General features: G+C 47.8%; 2 long non-coding RNA genes across 7 annotated transcripts in view; both read right to left on the reverse strand.

Moving 5' to 3' along the window:
• Nucleotides 1–23,315, reverse strand: part of LOC129384371 (uncharacterized) — a 430,482-nt gene that overhangs the window by 374,676 nt on the left and 32,491 nt on the right. The gene's annotated exons all lie outside the window — the stretch shown is intronic.
• Nucleotides 6,075–9,371, reverse strand: LOC140219844 (uncharacterized). The gene is made up of 2 exons (XR_011896087.1): nucleotides 6,894–9,371; nucleotides 6,075–6,180 (listed from the first exon to the last, which is right to left on the reverse strand). It is a non-coding gene; the product is annotated as an uncharacterized lncRNA (long non-coding RNA).

Genomic DNA, 23,315 nt, shown 5'->3' on the forward strand with positions numbered 1-23,315 from the left:
AACTCTGGAGCAAGGCACTTGAAAAACTGCGCACGCGGTGATGGTGGCGGATCCAAGCAGTCAGTAAAACCGAAGCCAAGTGATGAGGAGAGGCGGCAGCCCTGCACTTTGTAACAAACGGCTTTTGTTTGTCGCCCTCGCCTGTTGCATCAGCTTGTGCTTATGATGTTTTCACATTTAACACAGAAAGTAGCACGTCCGTTGGTGTTATCACCTGGTACCCTTGGCTAAGTACCTCTAGTAGTCGGCTGCCTAAAACATTTTGGAGTCTGTACTGTAATCTTCGCTCAGCCATGTAGTCATGCAGTGTGAAACATCGTTGACAAGGTGCTCAGTATGACGGACAAGTATGGAGCAGAAAAAAGCGTATTTGACTGATACCCTTTAACTGAACCTTCAACGCCGCTTTTCAACGAGTCCTGTTTCAGACAAGTCACGGTTCTTGTTTCTTTGACTTTCCATCAGCGGTATGGACTGAGCCAAGCTAACGTTGGTGTTCGCGCCGTTTGTTTCAAACTTTATTTTCCTGAGCGCTGTCTGTCCATTCTCTCTCTGTCTCTCTGCACACACACACAGACACACGCACTGGCACATATATAGATATATAATCAGCCTATTTTATGTCCACTGCAGGATGAAAGCCTCTCCCTGCGATCTCCAATTGCCCCTGTCCTGCGATATATATATATATATATATATATAGCACATAAGCCACGGCGTTCATTCCCAGCTGAACGGTAGCAGTACCAAGAGCGCCAATCTTTAGTGTTTCACATTATGGCTCATGACTGAAGGATTTGTACTCTTCTGAAAATTGTGGGATGTAGCCGCAACTCATGCGATAATTCTTGCTCCCAGCAGTGTGCTACGAGGAAGCTGCTGAGCGCTGCGACAACTTTCCCGCTGCCATAGATATAAATAAATAAATAAATAAATAAATAAATAAATAAATAAATAAATAAATAATAATGATCCTAACGTTGTTGCAGAATTCCAGGAAACATTGCGTTGGGGAAACTGAATTATATCACCACTCTCCGATGCTACTGTTCGGTGATTTTAACTTTTGGGCAATAAACTGGACTAACCTGACATCAGCAACTTCACAATACAGTACTGAAAGTGATCTTGTGAACTCATGCCTAACCTTTGGATTAACGCAACTTATCGCTGAACCAACATGCCAAAGTTTTCATTCTTCTAACATGCTCGACCTCATTTTCGCGTCAGATCTTGACAAAGCACCTACATGCAATGACGCATTTGCCTGGTCTTAGTGACCATTCCATAATCCATACATTATAATACTGTCAGCTTGCACAATCTACAAAGACAACCAAACTGATCAGACTGTATGATAAACGGAATCACTCGGCTATTAACTTGGAACTCGCAGATTTTGCTGCTTCATTTCATACCAAATTTCGGTGCCTCCTGTTCGCACTAACTGGCTGCTTTTTAAAAACAAAACGCTCGATGTGTTACGAAAATACGTACGCGTTATCACTCTAACGCAGAAACATTCATCTGCGTCGTTTAATGTCATGCTAGGGTGTCTAAACTGCGGAACAACTTAACCGTGATTTTTTTTCCGTCCTCACAATTGAACATGATAACGTAAAAGCTCCCTTCCATTATTTCGATCATGCAGTCATGCCCGATGTTACCTTTTGTCCTTACGGCATTAAGAAGCTAATTTATTCATTAAAACTTACGTCATTGTCTAATGTCGACGAAATAAATACAAACGCGAAATGCTGGAAAACACAAAAAGAACTCTAAGCTCGATTTAGCTTGCTAATTTTCAGCTATCATTGTCATCAGGACTGGTGCCGGAAGTCTGGAGAGTAGGCAGGACTGTTCCAGTCCCCAAAAGAAGTCCTGTATCGTTGTGTAGTAGTTATCGTCCTATTTCACTCACGAGTGTTTTTTGGGAACTAATGGCACATTTGGAAAGTTGTGCGCACACTAAACGACGACAACAAGAAAAGGACACAAAGACACAAAGGTGACAATACACAATTTCACTACGCGGCTACATATGTTTCAGAAGTAGACGCACACAAATGTAAAACGCGAATCGAACGTTTCGTTGTCATCCGCCCGAATTGTAGCGCGAAAGTATATACAAGACTACATTTTTCCTCCTTATGTTATATTTCTTCCACCTTGCGGCCTTCCGCAGAAATGATTTACCATAAACGTTTCATTATAGAGAACAAAGGCTAATGCATGCATTCCATGCTTTCCGTTCGGTTATACATGTGTTCCCGTGGAGACATTGATGTGGAAAGTTCTTCGCCTAGTCTATTTCTCTTTGTTTTAGAGCAAAAAAAAATGAAAAATAATAGCAATGCTCTAGATCGCTTCAAGTTTTCATTCACTCTAAATTTACAGTCGCAAAGCGTTCGGACTAACGAGTAGGCTTAGGCGTGCATATGGCACTGCGCAGGCGATAACCTTGAGGCCGCGTGTACGACCGCAGGTTCCGTCTTTTTTTTTTTTTTTTTTTTTTTTGTCGCAACTTGTCGTATCCTAGAGTTCTTTCCACTATGCTGAGTTGCATGATCCTTGTGGGCTCTTGTTTCGGCCGACTTTTCCTAACCTCACGGCCTCTTAGCAACACGCGTGAATGGGGTGCTAAGGGGCGGTACCTATGGGCTGCCTTCTGCACACCATGCCTTCCGGGTGGACGTCGCAAGCACGATCGCAGAGTGAGACTGTGTGGCGAGCGAGTAGGGCAGGAACTCCCAGGAGGGCCGAGCACATTCTGGGAGTCCCATCTGCTTAGACGAAAAGCCGTTCTCGGATGCTACGATCCTGGGACCATGCCCGAAGTAGACGCGTGCGCACGGGGCCACCGAAGCACTAATGCGCTTCTTGAAGATGACGGGGCTATGGAGAACCAGCGCTGGATAGGCGGCGTGTCGAAAAGAGTGCGTTGCACGCCGCCCTGGCGACGAAACGCGGCATATTCCAGCCGCTCGACCAGACGACACGTCCGCGGCCGTTTTATAGTTCGTATGTTTCCGTTTTCACGCCGCTTCAAGTGGACAGTTTTCGTAAAGAAGCTAGCGCCATCAAGTGAAGAAATGATGAAAGAAGCTGTTTGAGCTTTATATATTTTTCACAGTGTGTCGCGGCAAGCACGTGTGTTTCTTTAACGGTTGCGCCGTGTGCCGTTGCCATGCTTGTGTGGCAGCCTGCCTCGCAAATGTAGCAGCTATGGCGCCGGTCGTGCTGCGCTATGGTTTCAAAAGTATTAGTTGGTTTGAGACATTCCATATTTCTCTGGCTAGACATAAATTCTGATGTTACTTCGCCACAGCAGTCAATGGAGAAGAAAGCTTTATCGCATCAGCTGACTCGCGCAAGCAAAGGTTTGAGTGCTCCGCTGCTTGATCCGCAACAACCATGACTACATTTAGCGCTAATTACATAAATTTACCGGATGCATCTCAGCGCTGAGTCCTCAACCGCATGCGCATATTTAAAAACACATAGGCGGCTTAGTCGCGCGTGCGCCGCCGGCAGTATGCGCACACAACTCGTATTACAAGGCAGCTTCCCTGCCACATAATTCTTAGAAATGAATTGATAATAATTACCTTTCGTACCGTTCGATTGGTGCGGTGGCATTGGAAGGGGCTTGACGATGGTATTGCGAAGGAAAAATGGTTGGTACATATGCCGGGTAGTGCATGCTATTGCTCATTTTGTTTCCGACGAAATGCTGACTGCAGATTCTGCTGTTTGGTACTGGCTGCCTGGCTGACCGTCTTCACTATCGAATAAGCCAAGCACACACGCGAAATTCGATTTAGAAACCCGCCCGACACCGCTTGACAGGGCGATAAGACGGGAACTTACTCCTCTCGCCTGAATACTTGGATCCAACGCCGCCTCCGTTCTTGTTCGTAGGGTTTAGATGGAAAGACGCAGAAGGGTACATCTAGTGTTCCTGTATATGCTCCCGCAGGGAGCAGAGTTGCGCATAGGTCCGGTTTATGATCCAGCCCTGCAGTGAAGCCACTCCTCGCGCGCGCAGGAGGCAAATGCCGCGCGGTCAAGTCAAGTTTATTTACAACATGTAAGTACAGTGTTGAAGGCCACCCTCGCAAGAAAGCTGTAAACATACAGCTTGACGAGGCCAGGGGGCCACCACCAGGCAACATCAGCATCGCACACATCCGCAGTGCAAACAATAAGCTTTCGTAAGTAACTTCAGTAATACAACACGTGGTATATATCCGCTTCCCTGGGCATGAATAGATTTTCATACATGCATAATCATTCCGAGCGCATTGAAATTCGGGTGAATAACATTAGCGCCAGGGAAATATATACTGTTACACTTTAAAAAATGAACATTATTAAAAACAATAATTAAAAGGAAGTTAAACAACAGTAAAGAAGGTGCAAGTGCAACTTACAAGAAATGAAATGAATATACATGTGACGAGTACATTCTGAATACTGTTGTAATCTCAGCGCTGACACCCGTTGTTGCAAATGGGTCGCAAGCCCCAAGGGTAGCGTTGGCCTGGCGGCCTGGGGCACAACTGGAAGCATCTGAAGGTCCCGGCAAAGCATGAGTCGACTGGTAACAGAACAACTTGTTTATTCTAACATCGCAAAAGAGCGGGCGGTCAGGTCGACCGAAGTGGAGAGACGGGAGAGCACGTAACTCAACGGAAGAAATCGGAGCCTCTCTCTCGGTGTCCGGGGGCAGCTGCTCTTATACTCTCGGAGACGAGGGCAAGAGGAAGGCCTCGTGACGAGGCCACGTGACGGCGGGGCACGGACACGCTGAGAGACATGTTGAGACGAGTGTAGTGACGCATCCGCCGAGCAGGCGCCGGTCAGACCTCCTCGCTTCAGACTTGGGGAGCTCCTCTCCCAGGCTGCCGCGCTTTGACAAGCGTGGGCACCACCATGCACACGCACACACACGCACACTTGAAGACACGTGGCACTGAAACATGCCTGGACGCGCGTGGCGGGGAGGCGTATCGGCGGCGCTGAACGGGCCAAAATGTCCGCCGCTTTGAACGAAGCCCCGGCGTCCGTTGCATCCGCGCCGGCTATACCGCGCGTCGTAGGCGAAACGTAACAATACGTATGAAAACCAACTAAATTACAAACTTTAAACAGTCAGGTGAAATTTATCAAAGACAAAGATATCGCGGAATAGCATGCGTGATAGAACCGTATCTCCATTTACACACTTCTGCAGTTGATTTAATTGCGCGGGTACGTTGTATGTCAGGGTTTGCATAAAGTAATTCGTTCGATGGTGCCTTATCATCCATTTTTCCGATCCTCTTGTTACACGGGTGCTGGGTCGTTCCATTTGTGTTCCATTTGCTTGTTCGTCTGCTGGTCGCGAGCTACACGCGGCAACTGTACGCAAGCGCTGAGCAAGGTGACACTTTTTAATGCAGGCAAAGCTCGAACGATTGGCGCAGACGGAGAGGCGCCAACCCACCGAAAGTTTTAATTTGTGTGTACATATATACACGCACATATACAAACACACGCACGAATGTACATATAAACAATAGCCCCCCCCCCCCCCCCCCCCTCGATCCCTCGAAATAAAATCCTGACTACGCCCGTGGCTCGAACAGCTGAAAAGTTCGCGTGCAAACGCGCATTACCTTGCAACAAAAAGCGGTGCAATGTTTTTCAGCACGTATATGAAGTTTTCTCGCGGAGTCGGAAGACAAGAAATGTTTTCGACGGTGTTTAAAGAAAACTTCACACACGTGTGGTAGACAATTATGTGAGCACATTTTGGCTGCCGAAACGAGACGAATAATCAATGTCGTCAACAGAACTATCGTGCCTGCAATTATGGCAGTGACCGTTGGCCGTCATTCATCACTAAACGTCGTTCACAGCAACTGCGCGTTTTCTATATATACGGTGCAGGCGCGTAAATTTAAACGCATTTCAAATGTCCACGTGCGCACATCTTATGCAAAGCTTATTTTTACGATTCATACCGCAAACTTAACAGCTGCTTCGTAGCAGCAAATCTGCAAATGGAAAAAGATTGAAGAGGCACGAGCTTCTAGATCAAATTTATTTCGTACAAGGGAATGGATGAGCAATGGCTGGTAGTAGCAGGGGATGAGTGCTGGTTCTTGGAGCCTCGGGGGGAAGAATTCAAAGCCACTGGAAAGGCAACAAGTTATTAAAAGTAACAACAGGTTATTTTTATTGGACTAATCACATTAGATGACAAACTGGCAAAGTAATTATTCACACATTACAGACTGTAATATGACAGCACATCGTTCTTTATCTCTTCATACTACTCAGGTTAATTTACTATAACACAGCGCTTACTAAACGTACAAAAATAATTTTGCATTCCTCACGTCGACTAAGGCTGATCGAACAAGCGACATATTGCGGGCGGTAAATGCTGAAGCTATCGTAGCTGTCTCATAAGCAGGAGCGCACGGTGTCTTCGCTTACTACAAAACAATGAACACCAGCACAGCAATCGACTTTACATGAAAAATCAAAACGCCGACAAATTTAAAAAAAAGAACGGTGCAGAGAAAAGCCAGGGTGCAGCGGGCAAATTGTACCTGCTGGTATTTACTCTGTTCTGAACACAGTTTTCTGGAGCCGCATAGTCAGAACAATCGTACAAGCAACAAAGCGAATTGAGAGTGTTGGTAAGTTAACATTCTTGGCGTATATGTGCAGCGCGACACAGACGTGCCGTCCTTTCTTTGTACCGCGTCTGTGTCGTGCTGCACATATACACCAAAAATTGCACAACTGAACAACTGCTCATGCCAGGCGTACGCATTTCAGCGTGTACAAGAGTGTTACTCGAGATAAATGCCGCTTTAGTGTAAACAAGCTGAACTCACCTCTGTAAACAAGGCGAACGGACCTCGCATATCCCGGTCCCTTTCGGAGCCGGCCGGTCTCGTCCGTCCGCACGGCACCGCGTAAATAGCTTTGTCACCTTCCGTGCGATTTGCGCAGTTTGGTGCGCTGCAACCCGTCATACTTGAATACAAGTGTCAAAATGATCTGCTTCGTAGCACTTCACCAAAGTCATTAACTTAACATCCTCGAGTACCATACCTGCAACCCGCAGCCGATCGTTGCTACGCACGCTCGCTCGACGGTCCGCTGATTGCAATTTCGGTGGCACTGACAGAAACGAGTCGGCGCCGTTTCCGTAAAGTTGGCTTCGGAGCGCGCAGTTGATCATTTGACGTCATTTTGCGCCACGTGATTGCGCTCGGCGAATAGCGGTGCGAGCGGCGCCGGAAAAGGTATGCGCAACTCTGCTCCCTGCGGGAGCATATACAGGAACACTAGGTACATCCTCCCTCATCCCGACGTAGTTGTGGCACTTGTATACGCAACAGTATCGTCGGCGTCCTTTTGTTTTCCTTCGACTTTCAGGGCACGCAACGCCACTACCAGTAGCAATTTTTGTCCGCGGGAGCGGCTGCATTGTGCATGTTCTGACCGCCAGGGCGGCGCTGAAGGCGTCGGGAAAACTCCAGCGCTGGTTCCCCATAGGTGCCGGGCATTGGCTAGGCGCTGTTCCAACCAAGTCAGCTTCGTTACAAGATCGGCTGATGCTGGCCGCTTGGGCTTGGATACAAATGAGGCGTCATTCTGGGGCGGAATCTTGTAACAGATCGGAAAGCGAACAGTTCACTTTGCCGCTTGCGTCACTACATGTGCCGCTCCCAAGCCGGAGATGGAAGAAGGGGAGGACGTGGCCAATAGACGAAAGCGTGACACCTCTGAGGTGTGCGTCATCATATTGCGTGCTAATCGAAGAAATGGGCAATGTTTCTGCTTGCCCATTAAATATAAAATATAAATTAAATATTATCTGTCAAGTTTTAAAGCTTGAAGCTTAAAGCTTGAAGTAATCTATTAATGTCACTCTTTTTCATTCTCAGTCGACAGGTGGTATCGCAAGCGTAAATGAGTTGGCAGAGCGCAGCGATATATGTCGTCTGCTACCAGGAACTTGCACGGCACGCGCGCAAGGAATACTGCCAGCACTACCTAAGTAGCGAATGCAACAGCACTGTGAACTGATTCTTAAGGAGGAATTTACTATATGTCTGTATCAATCTTCCTTCTTTGTTCGCCCTTCATCATTGGCTCGGACATGACTTGCTCGCCGCCGCGCTGCCGTTATCGCTGCGATCTGCTTCACGGCTCGTCGCGTGATAGAAGGAATGGGACATGAAATTGAGCATTACGATATACGCGCCCTGCACTCTCTGCGCGATGTTAAATCGAAGAGCGTATTGTCGACGGCGCGCGCTGTACCGTGAAATTGAGGGCGAAAGTGCCGCACTCCAGAGCTTGAGCAAAAAGGGGCAGCCAAATAAGTGATCTCCACAACCTTCCCGTTCTGGCTCTGCAGTTTTATCAGCCGAACAAAGGAAAGAATGGAGCTTCCTGGCTTGAGCCCTTCTGACTGCTGAATGACGATCTGCGAGCTATGGACGTGGAGATAGCACGGAGAATTTGACCTCGCCATGCAAATATCTCCTCGGCATTGGCTTTGACAGCGGGCGTCACAAGAATGCCGACCCAGCCTTTCTACCGGCCCACACAGTAACTGTGAGAGCAACTTCATCGACAGTGTCGGCAACAGATATCTAGGCCATTTCGATTAATGCCCCGCTTCCGACAGACCTGCAGGTCAGTGGCGATGAGCCGCATAGCGCAATTCCGTCCTCTCCGTGGAATGACCACTGGTGCGCTTGTACCGAAGTCTTCTCCAGTTAGTAGCGCAACTTGGAAAAGGTCGGCTTAGAAGGCCGAGAGGGGTGGTGCAAATAATCTTCCGTCATCTCTTCGGACGTGCATCGCACTTCCAGCTGTCGTCCACACCGAAGGAGTAACGCCAAGCAGACGACAAACGCAAGTAACCACAGTAACAACTAAGCGTCCGACGTAACCAACGCACGCACGCGCGCGTACGCGACGCCCGCCTGTCTCCGGGGTCGCACGGCCGGGGTGGCAGGCCGACAGTCATGCCACGGCAACTGAACCTAAAGGTGAATTACCCCTTCACCGGTTCCGCACTTAGCCGACAACAGGTTGGCTTTGAAGATGATTGACGGATGCGTGACGTATTCGTAATTTGCGGTGCCACCACGCGGTCTCTGATAGCCGGTGACGCAGGCACAATTCTGACTAATCCCTTCAGGCGAAGTGAGCGGATATAAGCCGCTATAAGATTCAGCCCCTGAATAGCAACAGACGCGTGCTTGTTTCAGTGCTTGTTTAAAACTGATAAGTGAGCTTGCTTATCACTTCAGCGATCCTTGGCAGCATTCGAGCGCATACGGCATGCACAATGTACATATACACATATGATTTCATACTGTTACTAGATGGAACTACGTGTGGCGCCGGTGTCTACGGGAGCTGGAAGCAGCGCAGTTCAGCCAGGAAGGGAACGATGGGTAGTACATGAATTTGCCTAAACTTCGTCCTTATGGCTTTAAATGGTTTCGTGACTTTGCGAAGGGATCATTTTTAATAAATTACATTGTTACAAATATTTGAGTAAACATTATTAAAATTGTCCGATGGCAAGATTTCAACACAGGGCCTGTAACAGAGAAACACGATATTGAAACCATTACCCCACGGACGCATGGATAAGCGCAACCACTGCAATTAGCGGCGATTATGCGTGCTTGCCGAGTCTTATTGCCGTCTGCATTAAAAGGTATATATTGTTACGAAATTTCGGCCAATTTCAGCCCTGACAAAACGTAATAAAAGAAGCCACAAGAATGTTCTTAAACCTCAAGCACGAAGATCAAACCCACTTGTGTTCTACCCATCATTCCCAAGTTGACTGAATGATCGCAGCGCCAGAGTTCCCTTTAGTAATTGTGGGAAACTCTGTGCATGTATGCATATAATATGAAGAACTAGGCAAACGCTTACCGCAATATCAACGCTCGTTGGAGAGCATCGTAAGCGCGTAATGTTTCGTGCAAAATATGATTCCTTCTCTTGTTAGGCTGTGGGATCTGGGGCCGCTTTCTGCATGGAAAGCTTTTGCGTCCGGTGCCCATGGAGGAGTGCTTGCGTCTATATAAACTTGAGGCAACATTCATCTGCGGGGAGGCACAAAGGCTTTGGTTAACCCCCTTGACTTTCTATCGTTATAAATCTAGCTGTCTCTCTGCGAGTTTCCTTGAAAGGAAATGCAAAGCAAGGCCTATAGGTTCGATATACAGCACAACCAAAGCCAATAAATACAGATGGAAAGACGGAACAGCGGCAGCTAAAATAACATGTTTGACGACGCTTCAACAAAACGCGAAGCCGTGCTATGCCTCTGAAAACGTTGGCCGCACATCAATCGAGTGTTTATGGAAGTTCTTCCGTTGATCACACATAAAAGCAGGCGAAAGGTTTCACATATCTTGTAGTGCACCATGGAAACATCGCGCTTGCGTTTTCGCTAAATTCCGTATTTTCTGACAACGTCTACGGCGAGATTTGTGTCGGAGGGGCTGGAAGCTTCCTCTTGCATGGTCGGTTACCCCGCGCGTTAACGATATTCCTTCGTTGCCTCGCTGCCAAGACGTGGTGCTCGCTCCCGAACGACGAATTCCTTTAGTTCAGTCTCTTCGCGCAAAACTTCATTCTTCATCTTGCGGCTGACGATCCTTCACCGAGACATGCCGCCGTTCTTTCTTGTCAAGGCGACGGCGCTGAACAAAGAAAACCCTGAACAATTGGGTGCGCGTACTGCACAGTTTTTTTTAAGTTATTGCATACAACTGTCTATGTAATTCTTGCGCCCCGTGTTCCGCAAACCTTTCCGTTCTGAGACTATATGTATGGTAAACAATGACGCTGCGCGGTCTAGTGCGTGCATATTGTGTTGGAGCATTGATTTATGCGTCTTGCTCTGTGGTCTCGCATGGAGACCGCAGAGCAATCCTTTCTCTGCATATGAATTGCGGACGTTGAGCTGAGAGGACGTGTGGAACTACGTATAAACCTCAATTTCGCATCTGTAAAAAAAAGTATGCGCGTCCTTGCGTATACAGCTCCTAAACATGAATAGTTGCGCACATCGTGTCTCTGGCTCAGGCAGCTACTGTGAAGGAGAAGAGAGAGCAAGAGAATGACAAAAATGCGAAGAAGGAACCGTGGCATTTCGTAAGCAGCGCAGAGTAAACAAGGCGTAAGGTGCGAAGCGATGCAAATTGGTTGCGTAGCTTGCAACAGTGCGCGCAACTTGCGTCGGCGTTTTGATTTTTTTCTGTTCAGTTAATTTTTTTTACTTACCTACTCGTATACTGTATGCCAGGGATTCATCCAACACTCTGCTTGTGGTTGGTATCTGTACCACACCAAGTTGCCCACAACTTGGCAACACAACTGGCGAAGAAATATATGGTACGACACCTCATGATGTATACACTATTCACGCGGCTCACACTATCTCATGGTTGGTGCACGGTTCCATTGAAATCCTGCGTAGCTGTGCGCGTAGCACCTTAGTTTCATACTGTAGCCTCATTCGCCCTTTATCTCCAGCCGTTGTCCCACGTACGTTTGTAACCGCCATGCCTTTAATGGAACTGCATCGCTCTAGAAAATTTTGTCAACGGTAACGGCGACGCATGCGTAAGAGACGCGGGAATAGCTTAAGCGTGGAAGCACCGTGCCTTTTTTTTTTGTACTTTGAAAAACATCTAACGGGCCGTGCTGAAATCCCTGCTGGCGCAGTATGCATTGTTACGTTCGACCTTCGGGGGCTGGCAATCTTCGGGGAAGCAGCCATCGAACTCTGCCCGGCCCACTGCGATGACTCGCTTTGTGAAAACAAGAATGCGCCTCGTAAACAACCCGTTGGCGCCGGAAAGTCTGCTGCGGCTACTTGCTTTGTAAGGATGACAATACGCCGCGTCCCCAAGCGAGCGGCGCCGGGATGTGTAGACGCAGTCGGCTTACCAAGTATTGCTAGTGGATTCGCCGTCACTGTCACGGTTTGTTTGGAGCGGGAGAACTCCTGGAAGGAGGTGTTTTGCGGCGCCGTCTCACGGGTCTTAGAAGTAGTCAGTCAATGGACAGACGCGGCAGCCACTGTCTGCGGTGTCAACTCAGCGACCAAGAGGCGCCTGCTCAGGGCAAGACTTGTGTCTGCGAAAACCCCATCACCTCGGAGTGGTCAGTGAAACCTGTGCGGAAGTGAGTGTGTAAACCCTCTCCCTCAAAGGCGGGTCGGCTACGATGACTTTGGACACTTCGAATCGGTCGACGGTTGACGGTTTCCCTCACCTAGGGATCTAGGGAGGACAAGAGTATTTATAAGCAGCCGTGGCATGGCTGCTGTGTGTGCATTCTCTTTCAGTCATGCTAGACTGATGAACTGTAACGTTCTCATGTAGATACTGTAAATAAATCCCATATTCCTCGTTCTCGATGAGAACAAGTCTCTCCCTTCAACAACGTCCTCAGCGTGGATGAGTTGGGCGACGGCATGGCCAGCTACCATCTATTTCATGCCCGACCTCAACTATTACAGCATGCAACGAGGCTATGTGCGTACTGTGCATGCTGTCTGACAGTGTATTGAAAGCCACGCGCCCCTGGTTCACGCTAATGTTGATAAGATGATGTGTGTTTGAATCCATGAATGTACGATTGGGCTCTTCAAGCTCCGTACAGGGACGGCTGAGCGAGAAATCCCACTTTTCCGTCCTTCCTTGTATATAGGAGAAACGCGCGTATTCTTGTATTATCATCACGTCATTTCCATTATGTGATTGACTCTTCTTTATATTGAATTTTATGGTGTAGAACCTCGAACACTGTAGGCATACTGATGCGCGCCATTTTTTGTATATGGAATTCGACAGTAGGAGATACGCTCAGCACAACATCTCCGTCTACTTCATAGCTCCAGGGAATTGTTTGCTTCGCGCTGCTTCATCTTGCAGCTCCATATGGCACAACAATTAGGCTGAAACATCTATGGGAGATAACATGAGCTATAACTATAGGAGATATCGAAGTTATTTCAACGAATTATGCATTTCAAAAAAATAAATTATAGGGTTTTACGTGCCAAACAAAGATCTGATTATGAGGTACGCCGTAGTGGAGGACTGTGGAAATTTGGAACACCATGGGTTCTTTAACGTGCACCTAAATCTAAGTACACGGGCGTTTTCGCATTTCGCCCCCATCGAAATGTGGCCGCCGTGGCCGGGATTCCATGCCGCGACCTCGTGCGTAGTAGCCCAACACCATAACCACTAAGCAACCACGGCGGCTGGTGTTCATTTAAGTTATGAGGGCTAACATAATAGCGGAAGCAGAGTATCGATGCAGTGTATGCAACGAATGCAGCAGGGATATTTATTTATTTATTTATTTATTTATTTATTTATAACCGAGGTAATAAAATAATGCATGTTTGCTAAACAAGGAAATGCTACAAACTCTCAAAGCTATAGGTAATGTATCTGTGTTTCCTTCATTGTCGTAATCGTATGGCTAACTGATCTCTCGTTTTTCTTGTGCTCGTGCCGTCACCCGCTTAAATAGGCCATTTTTTTAACGTCACTGCATCTGCCATCGCTTTTATTTCTACCTTCCTTTATTTTTCTGTACTGCACCATTGCTTATAAAACGTGATTTGCTTTCCTAAACTGTATGCTAGCTTTGGTGGTATAGGTTTGCGAAGTGAATGGCGTAGGTCTCCCTTCTGGCTTGACATGATGGGACGCGTTTCAAGAGTCATTGCACATTGTGATACTATGTATGGCGTTATCGCATAGTTCGTTCTATGATCAGAGCCCCAATACAGACTTGATGCCACTGAACGCGCGCACAAGTCCACAGGATGAGGCTGAACGCGCGCGCGCTACCGAATTGCTGCGAGACTCGCGGCAGCGGACGGCTGGGACCACTGCAGATGGGGGCGCCACCCAAGTGTCGTTCGGTTGCCCGCATCGGGCTAGGTATCGGTGGCACCCACGCGGGAAACTCTAATCGATCGACAATAACTCATTTGCGGTCCTTTTTTGGCATACTTGAAGTCAATTCACGATTTAGTGCCTTCAAGCGTTATTTTCTCCGATGCACATGTGTTCCAAGTACTGGGGAACTTTAGGCCGTTTGCGTGTGCGCGCGCGTGTGGTGTGCGTGTGTGTGTGGTGTGTGCGTGTGGTATATGCGTGTGTGGTGTTCGTGTGTGCCTGTGTGTGCATGGTGCGTGTGTGTGTGTGTGTGTGTTTGTGTGTGTGTGTGTGTGTGTGCGTGTGTGTGTGTGCGTGTGTGTGCGTGTGTGTGTGTGTGTGTGTGTGTGTGTGTGTGTGTGTGTGTGTGTGTGTGTGTGTGTGTGTGTGTGTGTGTGTGTGTGTGTGTGTGGTGTTCGTGTGTGTGTGTGGTGTGTGCGTGTGTGTGCGTGGTGTGTGTGTGTGGTGTGCGTATGTGTGTGCGTGTGGTGTGGGTGTGCATGCGTGTGTGTGTGGATGCGTGTGCGCGCACACACACAAACACACATACCCCAATATAGATGCATTCCAATACATCACCCGAAAATCACAACTCTTAAAAAATAAGCCTGGCATTTAAATTGCAGTGCATGCACCTAAACGCACTCGCGCTTAGACCTGCGCTGTCAGGATGGTTCATGTGCGCTAATCATGCCACGGCAAGGCGCACGTCTCTATAGCTATTGTCCTTGGTAATCTGGGGCATAGCACACGCCCACTGTATCGTGTGTCGCAGGGGGGCGCGTCCACGGAGCGCACGCGGCGATCGTTAGAAATACGGTTTTCTAATAAGGTAAGAAAAAAGCAGCTGTAATAAACGACTGCGTTTTCTCCCACTGCACCCCCCTGCCCGCACACCCCTCCACCCTCTCTCTTGTTTTTTTTTTTTTCAATATCCCTGCATATCAAACCACTCGTTTTCTTTTTTTCCGAATACAGGTCGCCCAGACAGCCATACAAAATTCAACAAGTTCACCATCAGTGGCTAGCTAAGTTAATTCTACGCACGCAATGTGCGTTGTTTTGCCCTCCCCGGCAAGCATATGCTATCATTCCCCTTTCACTTTCCTCAGCTTCTTTGTTCTCGGCTCCTTGCGTGCGTAGTGCTCGCGTTATCTCTGCCATCCACACTTGCGAGGTGCGCATTCATGGTCTCCCTTGTGCCCGGCATATTGCGGGACAGAGGCCGCCGTGAAAATGTGTGACCCGGGGGCGGGTAATATCTGAAGTCACTGAACTCCAGCTCTCGCTGCTTATTTTGCGCTTTCATTTTCAAAACTAGCTCGCGTTTCGTTTTCAGGCATTCTTTTTCGCTCACATAAAGTAAAAGCTGTGGCTTCCTGATGCAGTATAGTAAATATAGGTAGACAGCATAGCTAGCACTCCCCATAGCTTCTTTTTCCGTCTTCTCTTCTATTCTCGCAATTTGTGCTTTGGTGTTCACCGCGATACAGCACTAATTTTGAACGCTTCGCGTTGCTGTGTCCCTGCTATTGCATCTAACGTATCGTGTGTGGCTTGGCCTCATTTCAGGACGCTGATCTTCTTAAATTACTATGTTTTTTTTCCTTCTTCTTCTGCGTTTCCTTCGAGGTTTCAAAAACTCCAGCGCTAGTATACACAACCTTTGGGTTGCCTTCAAGCCTGTTCTGTATGCTAGGCCCTCGCTCGAGGCAAGATAGCTATGCGCAATTTTCGTGGGTATTTCGGGTCCTTCGTGCGCTTTTACGTCAGCAATAAAACAAACTAACTAAAGAAAAATGTCGGGTAACTCCTGTTTGTCGAGGCTTGCGTGTTGCCAGCGCTTATACAGCGGAAGTAAAAGCGATGAACGGAGGAAGAAACTACAAGGTTTGTTGCGTTGTATGCGCTGACATATTTATGAGCTTCCGCGTTTCTTGCGTCGCGGTTGTGCCAGGTTAAAATATCCCGGTAAAGGTTCGAAGAAAAAATGGGTACTAAGGCTCCCGATTTTGTTTTGTTTTTCTATTTTCTTTGTTATATTCTATCTGTTGTTTCTATAGCGTATATTTCACGTTACTTTCCAACCAAGGTTCAGTTGTCAGACAGCGCTAGTTTGGCGCTTTGTTTTCTTTGTATCTTGTTTATTGCGGGCTCTTTCAGTTCAAAACTTCCGTGTGATAAGCAGATATTGAAGGCATTAATGAGGCAGTTAACGAGGTTGATGTTGAGTGGTCTTTCTTTCCTTTCTTTTTAAGAGTGTATTAATGTAATGCGGGGTAGAAACCCCTAGCTTGCCGTGCTTCATTGCTTCCACTTGTCCGGTGACCTGGTTTGTCGACGCTGAAGCTATTGCTTCTTTGCTGCCAGCGTGAACGGAGCAGCCATTGCCGTGACTGTCAAGAAATCTGCGCCGACATCACCACCGGGCGCACTCTTTGCACTTCGTTACTTTTTTGCGCGTGGTCTTGGGTGCGTGCCTTGTATAAAACATTTATACAACAGAGTTCTAACCACCGTAATCACTAAAAGTAGGTTTACTAATTCCCAGTTTCACTCGGCTTTTCCTTTCTTTGCGGCTTGCCCACACTGCTAAAGTTCTTGTTTTTTCCATTGCCAGCTCTTTTATTTCTAGTGCTGATACGAGTTCATCGTCTTCATTAGATGCGATGTAATCTCGCTTCTTAAAGGGACACTAAAGGCTAATACTAAGTCGGCGTGTACTGCTTAAATACCGTTCCAGAAACCTCGCAACGCTTGTTTCGTGCCAAGAAAAAATTTATTTTACGAGAAAATTTAAGCTGAAGGGTCTGAATACCTTTTTTCAAAATTCAAATCTCCCGCCACACAGTCTGGGGAGCGGTGACGTTGCTTACGCCATCACCGCCGTTTGCTGCCGTTAGTGAGTAAAACGGCGCCCGACAGACGGCGGCACCGAGCCAAGACAGAGCGGCGGGTTCGCCGCTGCAGCTTCTTTGCGGTCAAGTAGCGCACGCCTTTCGGGCATCCCGCGACATCACATCAAAGTTGGATTCTCTGCTACTTGCAGTTTGTGGGAGTTTCGCGAGCCCAACATAACCAGCGCAGCGCTACGCGATAACGAAACTACTGGAACGCGAAAGTGTGGGCGGCGTGGAGTCGGGCGAGAACGAAACCTTGCGAACGCCCGCGTCGTTGTCAGGGACAAATTCAATGAGTTCTTCTTTCTAGAAATGAAACAGAACTGGACAAGTAGCATTTTAGTTCGCCTTATAATGCAAATGTACAATGATTTTTTCAGCGACGAGTGGTTGAGTACTAGCGACAGAATTTAACTGAGGAGTGCTTTCGCCATCGCGCACGTACTTGAATTTCCCGGGAGGGTCTCTAATCATGTCCTGCATTTACTTCAATTTCTCGATCATTAGGCTCTGTTCGCGATGATATTGACACGTTAGAGATTCTCGAGCACTACTCTATCACTTTAGCTTGACTTAATATTTGCCTTTAGTGTCCCTTTAAAGACTCCCTTGTTTCTGTTAGCCTTTCTCCCGAACATCGGTCGCCATGCTGCTATTCGCGTTTTCATTTTTGTTTTTGTTTAAATGTCAGCTATATTGTCTGCAATAGAGCTTCCACGTGCCGTTTCGGCTTTAGCATATTTTGTGGATTGTGTTCAGTAGTACCCGAGCTGCCTTTCGCTTCTATATTCTTCTGGGCCTCTGCTACAGGCGCTGTGTCTCTTCTGGTAACACGTCAGCAGCGCGTGTTTGTTTCTCTTTATTATAAAGGAAGAGCAGGAGAAGACCCGTTGTGGTGGCTTGTTTCACTGTTCAGCACAAGGTCTGGCGGTCGATTCCCACGTGTGGCCCCTGCTGCATGGCTTCCTTTGGGCTAGGTTAAAAATTTAGATCGTTAAGCCTCACAATGCATGCTGCAACTGTAGTCACTGCAAGTAATGCCAGAACCTGGGCAATGGGTGGGTTCGATTGTTTTTTTTTTTCTCATTTCTTGTTCTCTGCATCGACAGGTGCGTGGTCACCGTGGCTTCCCCCCCCCCCCCCCTTTTTTTTTTCAAGTGTTTCACAGTTGGCAAACCTTGGCTTGGCCTCCTTCAAACGTGGTGTCAAAACTCTCCGGTCCACATGAACGCCGTTCGAAAAATTAAACCGAACGTCCGTCTCCATATAAAATAATCTCGTAGAGAGAAATGGAGGGAGGGCGGTTTATATATTATTATTACACTTAGAAGTGCTTGGACAGGTGTTTTCTTCTCTCTTTTGTCTGTTAGCCTGTTTAGCAACTGTGTTTAGTTGTTTAATAGCCCCTCAATGACCCTACGTTTATATCTAACATACCTCCGGCGTGCACCTTTCAGTGCTTACTCTTTCCGTGTAGATTTAAGGCAAGTACGTTTTCCTAGGAACGGGCGATTCCCGTCCCTATTGCTGAAGGCGTATGGTGGGCGAAAAAAAAATGATGTCTGACTGAAACATTACGTCTCTCCCTTCGGTCCCTCTTGTCCCATGATTCTTTTCCCCACGCTCCATCCTCTTTTATTTTCTGTCTTTCTCAGTTTTTGTACATTTCCCTTATGTGCCCATTTCTGAGCACATGCGTTCCTCCATATATGAGTGAAGCTTCTGCTGCCTGTATAGGCCATAGGCTGTCGTTAGAGTGCGCGACATCCCACTGAGTTCGCTTGTTCTGTTCGCGCGAGAGAGTCTTCGAAACTCTGTTTCTTACCTAGCGTCGGCATCTTACCTAACCTAACCATCACGCCGAGTGCACCTCCTTGCTCGCGTGGACAGAGAAGCACTTTGATTCGAAGCTTCCGCAGAGAGGAATAGGACGCCGTGGGAGCGCTGCACCCTTTGACCTTTCGCTGTGAGCCGAATTCTTTTCAGACCTTCTCACTTAGCTGTCTGCTTATGTGTCCGTTATGTTTTAGCCTCTTTGCCAGCCGTCGCAGAAGCGTCGTCTTACAGTCCTTGGCGCCGCGTAGACGCAGTTGACCTTTGTTTCACCCTTACCTCTCGCGGAGCCGGTGCACTTATTTCTGTTCCAAGACGCGGCACTGTAATTTTTGAGACCCAACAATTTGGCGCGCGTGGGAAGGCGAATTTTCTCTTTGAAGTCTGCCACCCAGGTTCGACCGAGTGAAACTGGGTAGAAAGGCGATACGACCTATCGAGATGTTCGCGGCGCTTGAAGGCTTCATATACGGGACGGGTGGCCCTTGCTTGAGATTATATAGCACGGTCCTGTTTTCCGGTAAGTCTTCATCCTTTCAGATCGTAGAGAAGAGCGCAAAGATAGCGTAAGCTGAAATAAAGGAAAGAAGGCACGTGTAGGTGATCGTGGGTAACTTTGTCCTTAGACGTGTACTTGTTCTGATGTATGCATGGCTTGCTAATGCTTTCGGTATCGGACGCGTGATGTTGCTCATTTTCTTTTTATCTGAATGAATATTACGCTAAAGCAGACTGCTCTTTCTCTTTCCTTTTCTGACGTGTGCATTGATGCTTTGGAACGTCGTGACCCTTGGTGAATAACTCGCTCTGTAATTAACTATCTTTTTGAAGCGTTAACTTTTTTTCGCCACGATCCACTCCAAGGGTGGTTGGTTGGTCTTTGACGATGAACGCTAAGGGACAGGATGACGTGCACATATAACCAATTTGCTTATGTAGCCCCATCCGTGCTATATCTACAAATGTGCCGTTGTGTGCCTCTGCCCTCTACCGACTTGGGCCATGAAACAACAACCACTGCACAAATATCCTCACAAGTGTACGCCTTCAAGGACCCTCGTCAAAGGGTAGCGTTATTGACCTTGTAAAGTATGTACAACACCAGAAACACTTGAAACGAGTCACTGCGGCCTTATTCCTTGGTGTCAAAGGTCACAATGTGGATCTTCATGCAATTCTGGACGCTTTACAAGCTGTATGGATTGGGGGACACGTCTTTCGCTGGATACGCAGCAATTTGAATGTAAGCTCTTTCTTTCTTTTGACTGGAGACGTACCAACGTGGTCTAGCTATACCAATCGTCTTGTACCGCAACGAGGAACACTTCACCCTACCCTGTTCAACCTGGTCTAAACTGTACAGCTCTCCGTGTATGCAGACGACATTTGAATATGGGCATCACAAGTGACACGTGTACAAGTCCGTACACTACTTCAGAAGACTTAAACTGCCGTGTCGATATATCAAAGAAGGCAAGCCTGGCGCTGTCACTTGAGAAGTGTGTACTCGTTGCTTTTACTCGAAAATAGATGGCCCCGTATACTTTGCGGATTAATGGCCAAAATGTACGAAACGAACGAACGTAGAGATATCTGGGCGTCATCATTGATAGAGACTTGTCTTGGAGGCCTCACGTATCGTACATGACAAAACTTTTGGCCGCCATTGTGGACCTTCTCGCGTTTCTCGGCGGGAAGTCCTTGGGCGTTACAGCTCCATGAATGTTGCAATGATATAAACAGCTATTTTTAAGCTTCTTGCGGTACAGCTTACCTGTACTAGGAAATACTTGCACTACAAATATTTAGAGACTTGAGATTGTGCAACCCCAAGCACTCAGAACGTGCTTTTGTCTGCCAAAAATACATAATCGATTGGGACAGTGGTCATTGACGCAGAGTCAACTACGACAGTGGACTACACGTATGCATGGCCGTTTTGCATGGCAGTTTTGCAGGAGCAGTTCTGCCATCTGGTTTCTTCAGCTCGAGTATCACTTCTACGTCAACAACATGAGTGATCAACACTTGCGCTATCTCTACGCAAGTCCCGAGCTGCCAAATGGTCTACTTTGGCGTTCCGGCATCAACAGGCCCGGGCGTCAACGAGAACCTCGTCAACGAGCAGGCCACGAAGAAGATGGACTCACGTCCAGGTAGCGCAAGAGAACAAGCTAACGCGCTCGACCTGGGCGGCCGGGGTGTCGGCCGCTCCCGAGATCCCGCTGCACCGTGGCAGGCCGCCCTAAATAAACCATGGCTACGGCGGCTACCTCTTCGCGCCGCGTCCCACAGTATCACTGCAGCCATGACAAGGAAAGCAACATAATCTATCAAAGGCTTCCAGAACATTGTAACATCAGCAGTAATGACACCGCCGACGAAGCCACCCGGTCTGCACATGAAAATGGTCAATGTGTCTTGATTGCGCTTTTGCGAACAGACGCCGCAGCTGGGTGTGATTGATGTCCCGTGAATGTACTTTGCCCTTGTGTGACTTTAACGTTTTCACCATGTGTCGTTTACTTTCGTTTTCTCCGGATATACAGATGCAGCTACCGTCTGGATTGCCACGACGTCAACAGTTCATGCTTTACCGTCTGTGGGTGGGCGTTGAATTTACCAAATCTTATGCCTTCCTTATTGGAATGGCCAACAGCCCTACGTGTGACACATGCAGCTTTGAAGTGACGCTCCTACAAATGATATTCGTCTGCCCGTGCTATAGTGCCGAGAGGCAAGTAATGTGCAGAGGTCTGGACCAATTGGACAATCGTCCACTATGAGAACTAAAAGCACTAAGCCAGTGCTCCCAAAGGGCATCAGCGCGGCAGGCCTTAGTCGCATTACTAAGATTCCTGCGGTCTGCGGGCCTTCACGATAGACATTAGGAACGCCGCTCCCTACCACTCTATAGTGTACTCGGTTTGTTCGTGCTCGTCTCTCTTTCCCTCTTTCCCATCTTCTCTCTCTCTCTATCTCTCTTTATCCCCCTACTCCTCCCCCACATTCAAGATAACCAACCTTAACTACCTCTGGCTAACCTCTCTCTGTTTTTATGCATCCTTTCTCTCACTCTCTCTCTCAAGCGAAAAAAGCTTTATTTGCCTTTTTTCCTAGTGAATGACACGTCTGCTGAGTTGGTTTCTCGCCGATTAAGAAGGGCCAATCGCCGAGGTAGTGTAGTGGTAAGCGATCCCGGAATTGTTGCCATGATGGTTAGATTCTGTGGAGGATATAATAAAAACAGGGCTGATTCCGGACACAGTGTGGTGCGCGGTCACGTGGGTCATGTGGTCGGGGCACGTGGTGCATTCACTTGGTATCGCGCTACTCTCTTCTCGAGTGTGCTATGAGCTTTTACTTGCTTTATCCATTAGGTCGTTTTATATAAAATACTGCTCAAAGCGATTCTCGCAGATTTCAGACTAGGTCATGCTGTCTTTGACAATCAACTTCTCTCTCTCAATTCCTCTTTCAAGGACCGACGCCGCGAGACAACTTGGCATTCTAGCACGCGCGATCTCCTTAGCAGAGTGGAATACCGTACATACAAGGCGCACACGACTGCACAGACTAAACGCGTCACTTCAACTCAGACCTCCAGCTGGTGTGCACCAGCGTGAAGCGTCTCTTCTGTGTCGGTTATGGTTTGGAGTGGCCTTCACGAATGCCTACTCAGCACTAATTGGAATGGCTGATAGTCCTGCATGTGATGTTTGCGGATGCGAGGAGAACATTGACCACTTATTGTGCCATTGTCCTCAATTTCAAGCACAAAGACAGTCTTTGTCCAACACATTGAGGAAACTAGACGATCGTCCTCTGAGTGAACAGACAATATTAGAGCACCGTCCCGACCGATCATCGGCTCAGAAGGCAGTGAAGGCACTTTTGTGTTTTCTCAGAACTTCTGGTTTGCTCGAGCGACTTTAACTGAAGTGCTGTCCGTGCACGTACCTACACCTTCTCTCTCCCTTCTTTCTCTTCCCCTTCTCCCATCCCCCAGTGTAGGGTAGCCAACCAGACTATTTATTGACTGGTTAACATCCCTGCCTTCCAGTATTCTTCTTCTCTCTCTATTATCGATGCTTGCTGCCGACACTTCTTTCTTCCAACAAGTGAAGTTTCTCGTACACATCGAGGAGTCCGCGGCATTCATTTTATATTGCAGCGTTACTTTAATAAGTGGCAATACGTTTCTATTTCTGCTGTTATTGAAACGTGGACTCGAACGCTGTGCAAGACCGAATCTTCAGGGAAGAAGGGATCAACTTAAGCCATAGATGGTCAAGCTAGCCACTAAGTTCTCAGGACGCACCTAAGCGATCAGTACGTGTGTCCCTTTACGTTAGATTGCCGTGGCCACTTGGCCATATTCACTTAGTGCGTCCTTCGCCCATCGTGTTATACACCGTGAGCCGCAGACCATGGCGCTGTTCAGCGACGACAGGCAGCGTTAATCGCGGCACGAGCAGCCAGGGGCATCTGCCAGCAAAGCAGGCGCTCGAGGCCACTGCGCTGGGCTAACGAAGAAGAGAAGGTATTCAATAGCGATTGGAGGGCAGTT

The sequence above is a fragment of the Dermacentor andersoni genome, chromosome 8 (genome assembly GCF_023375885.2).
Source record: "Dermacentor andersoni chromosome 8, qqDerAnde1_hic_scaffold, whole genome shotgun sequence".
NCBI classification, from domain to species: domain Eukaryota; kingdom Metazoa; phylum Arthropoda; class Arachnida; order Ixodida; family Ixodidae; genus Dermacentor; species Dermacentor andersoni.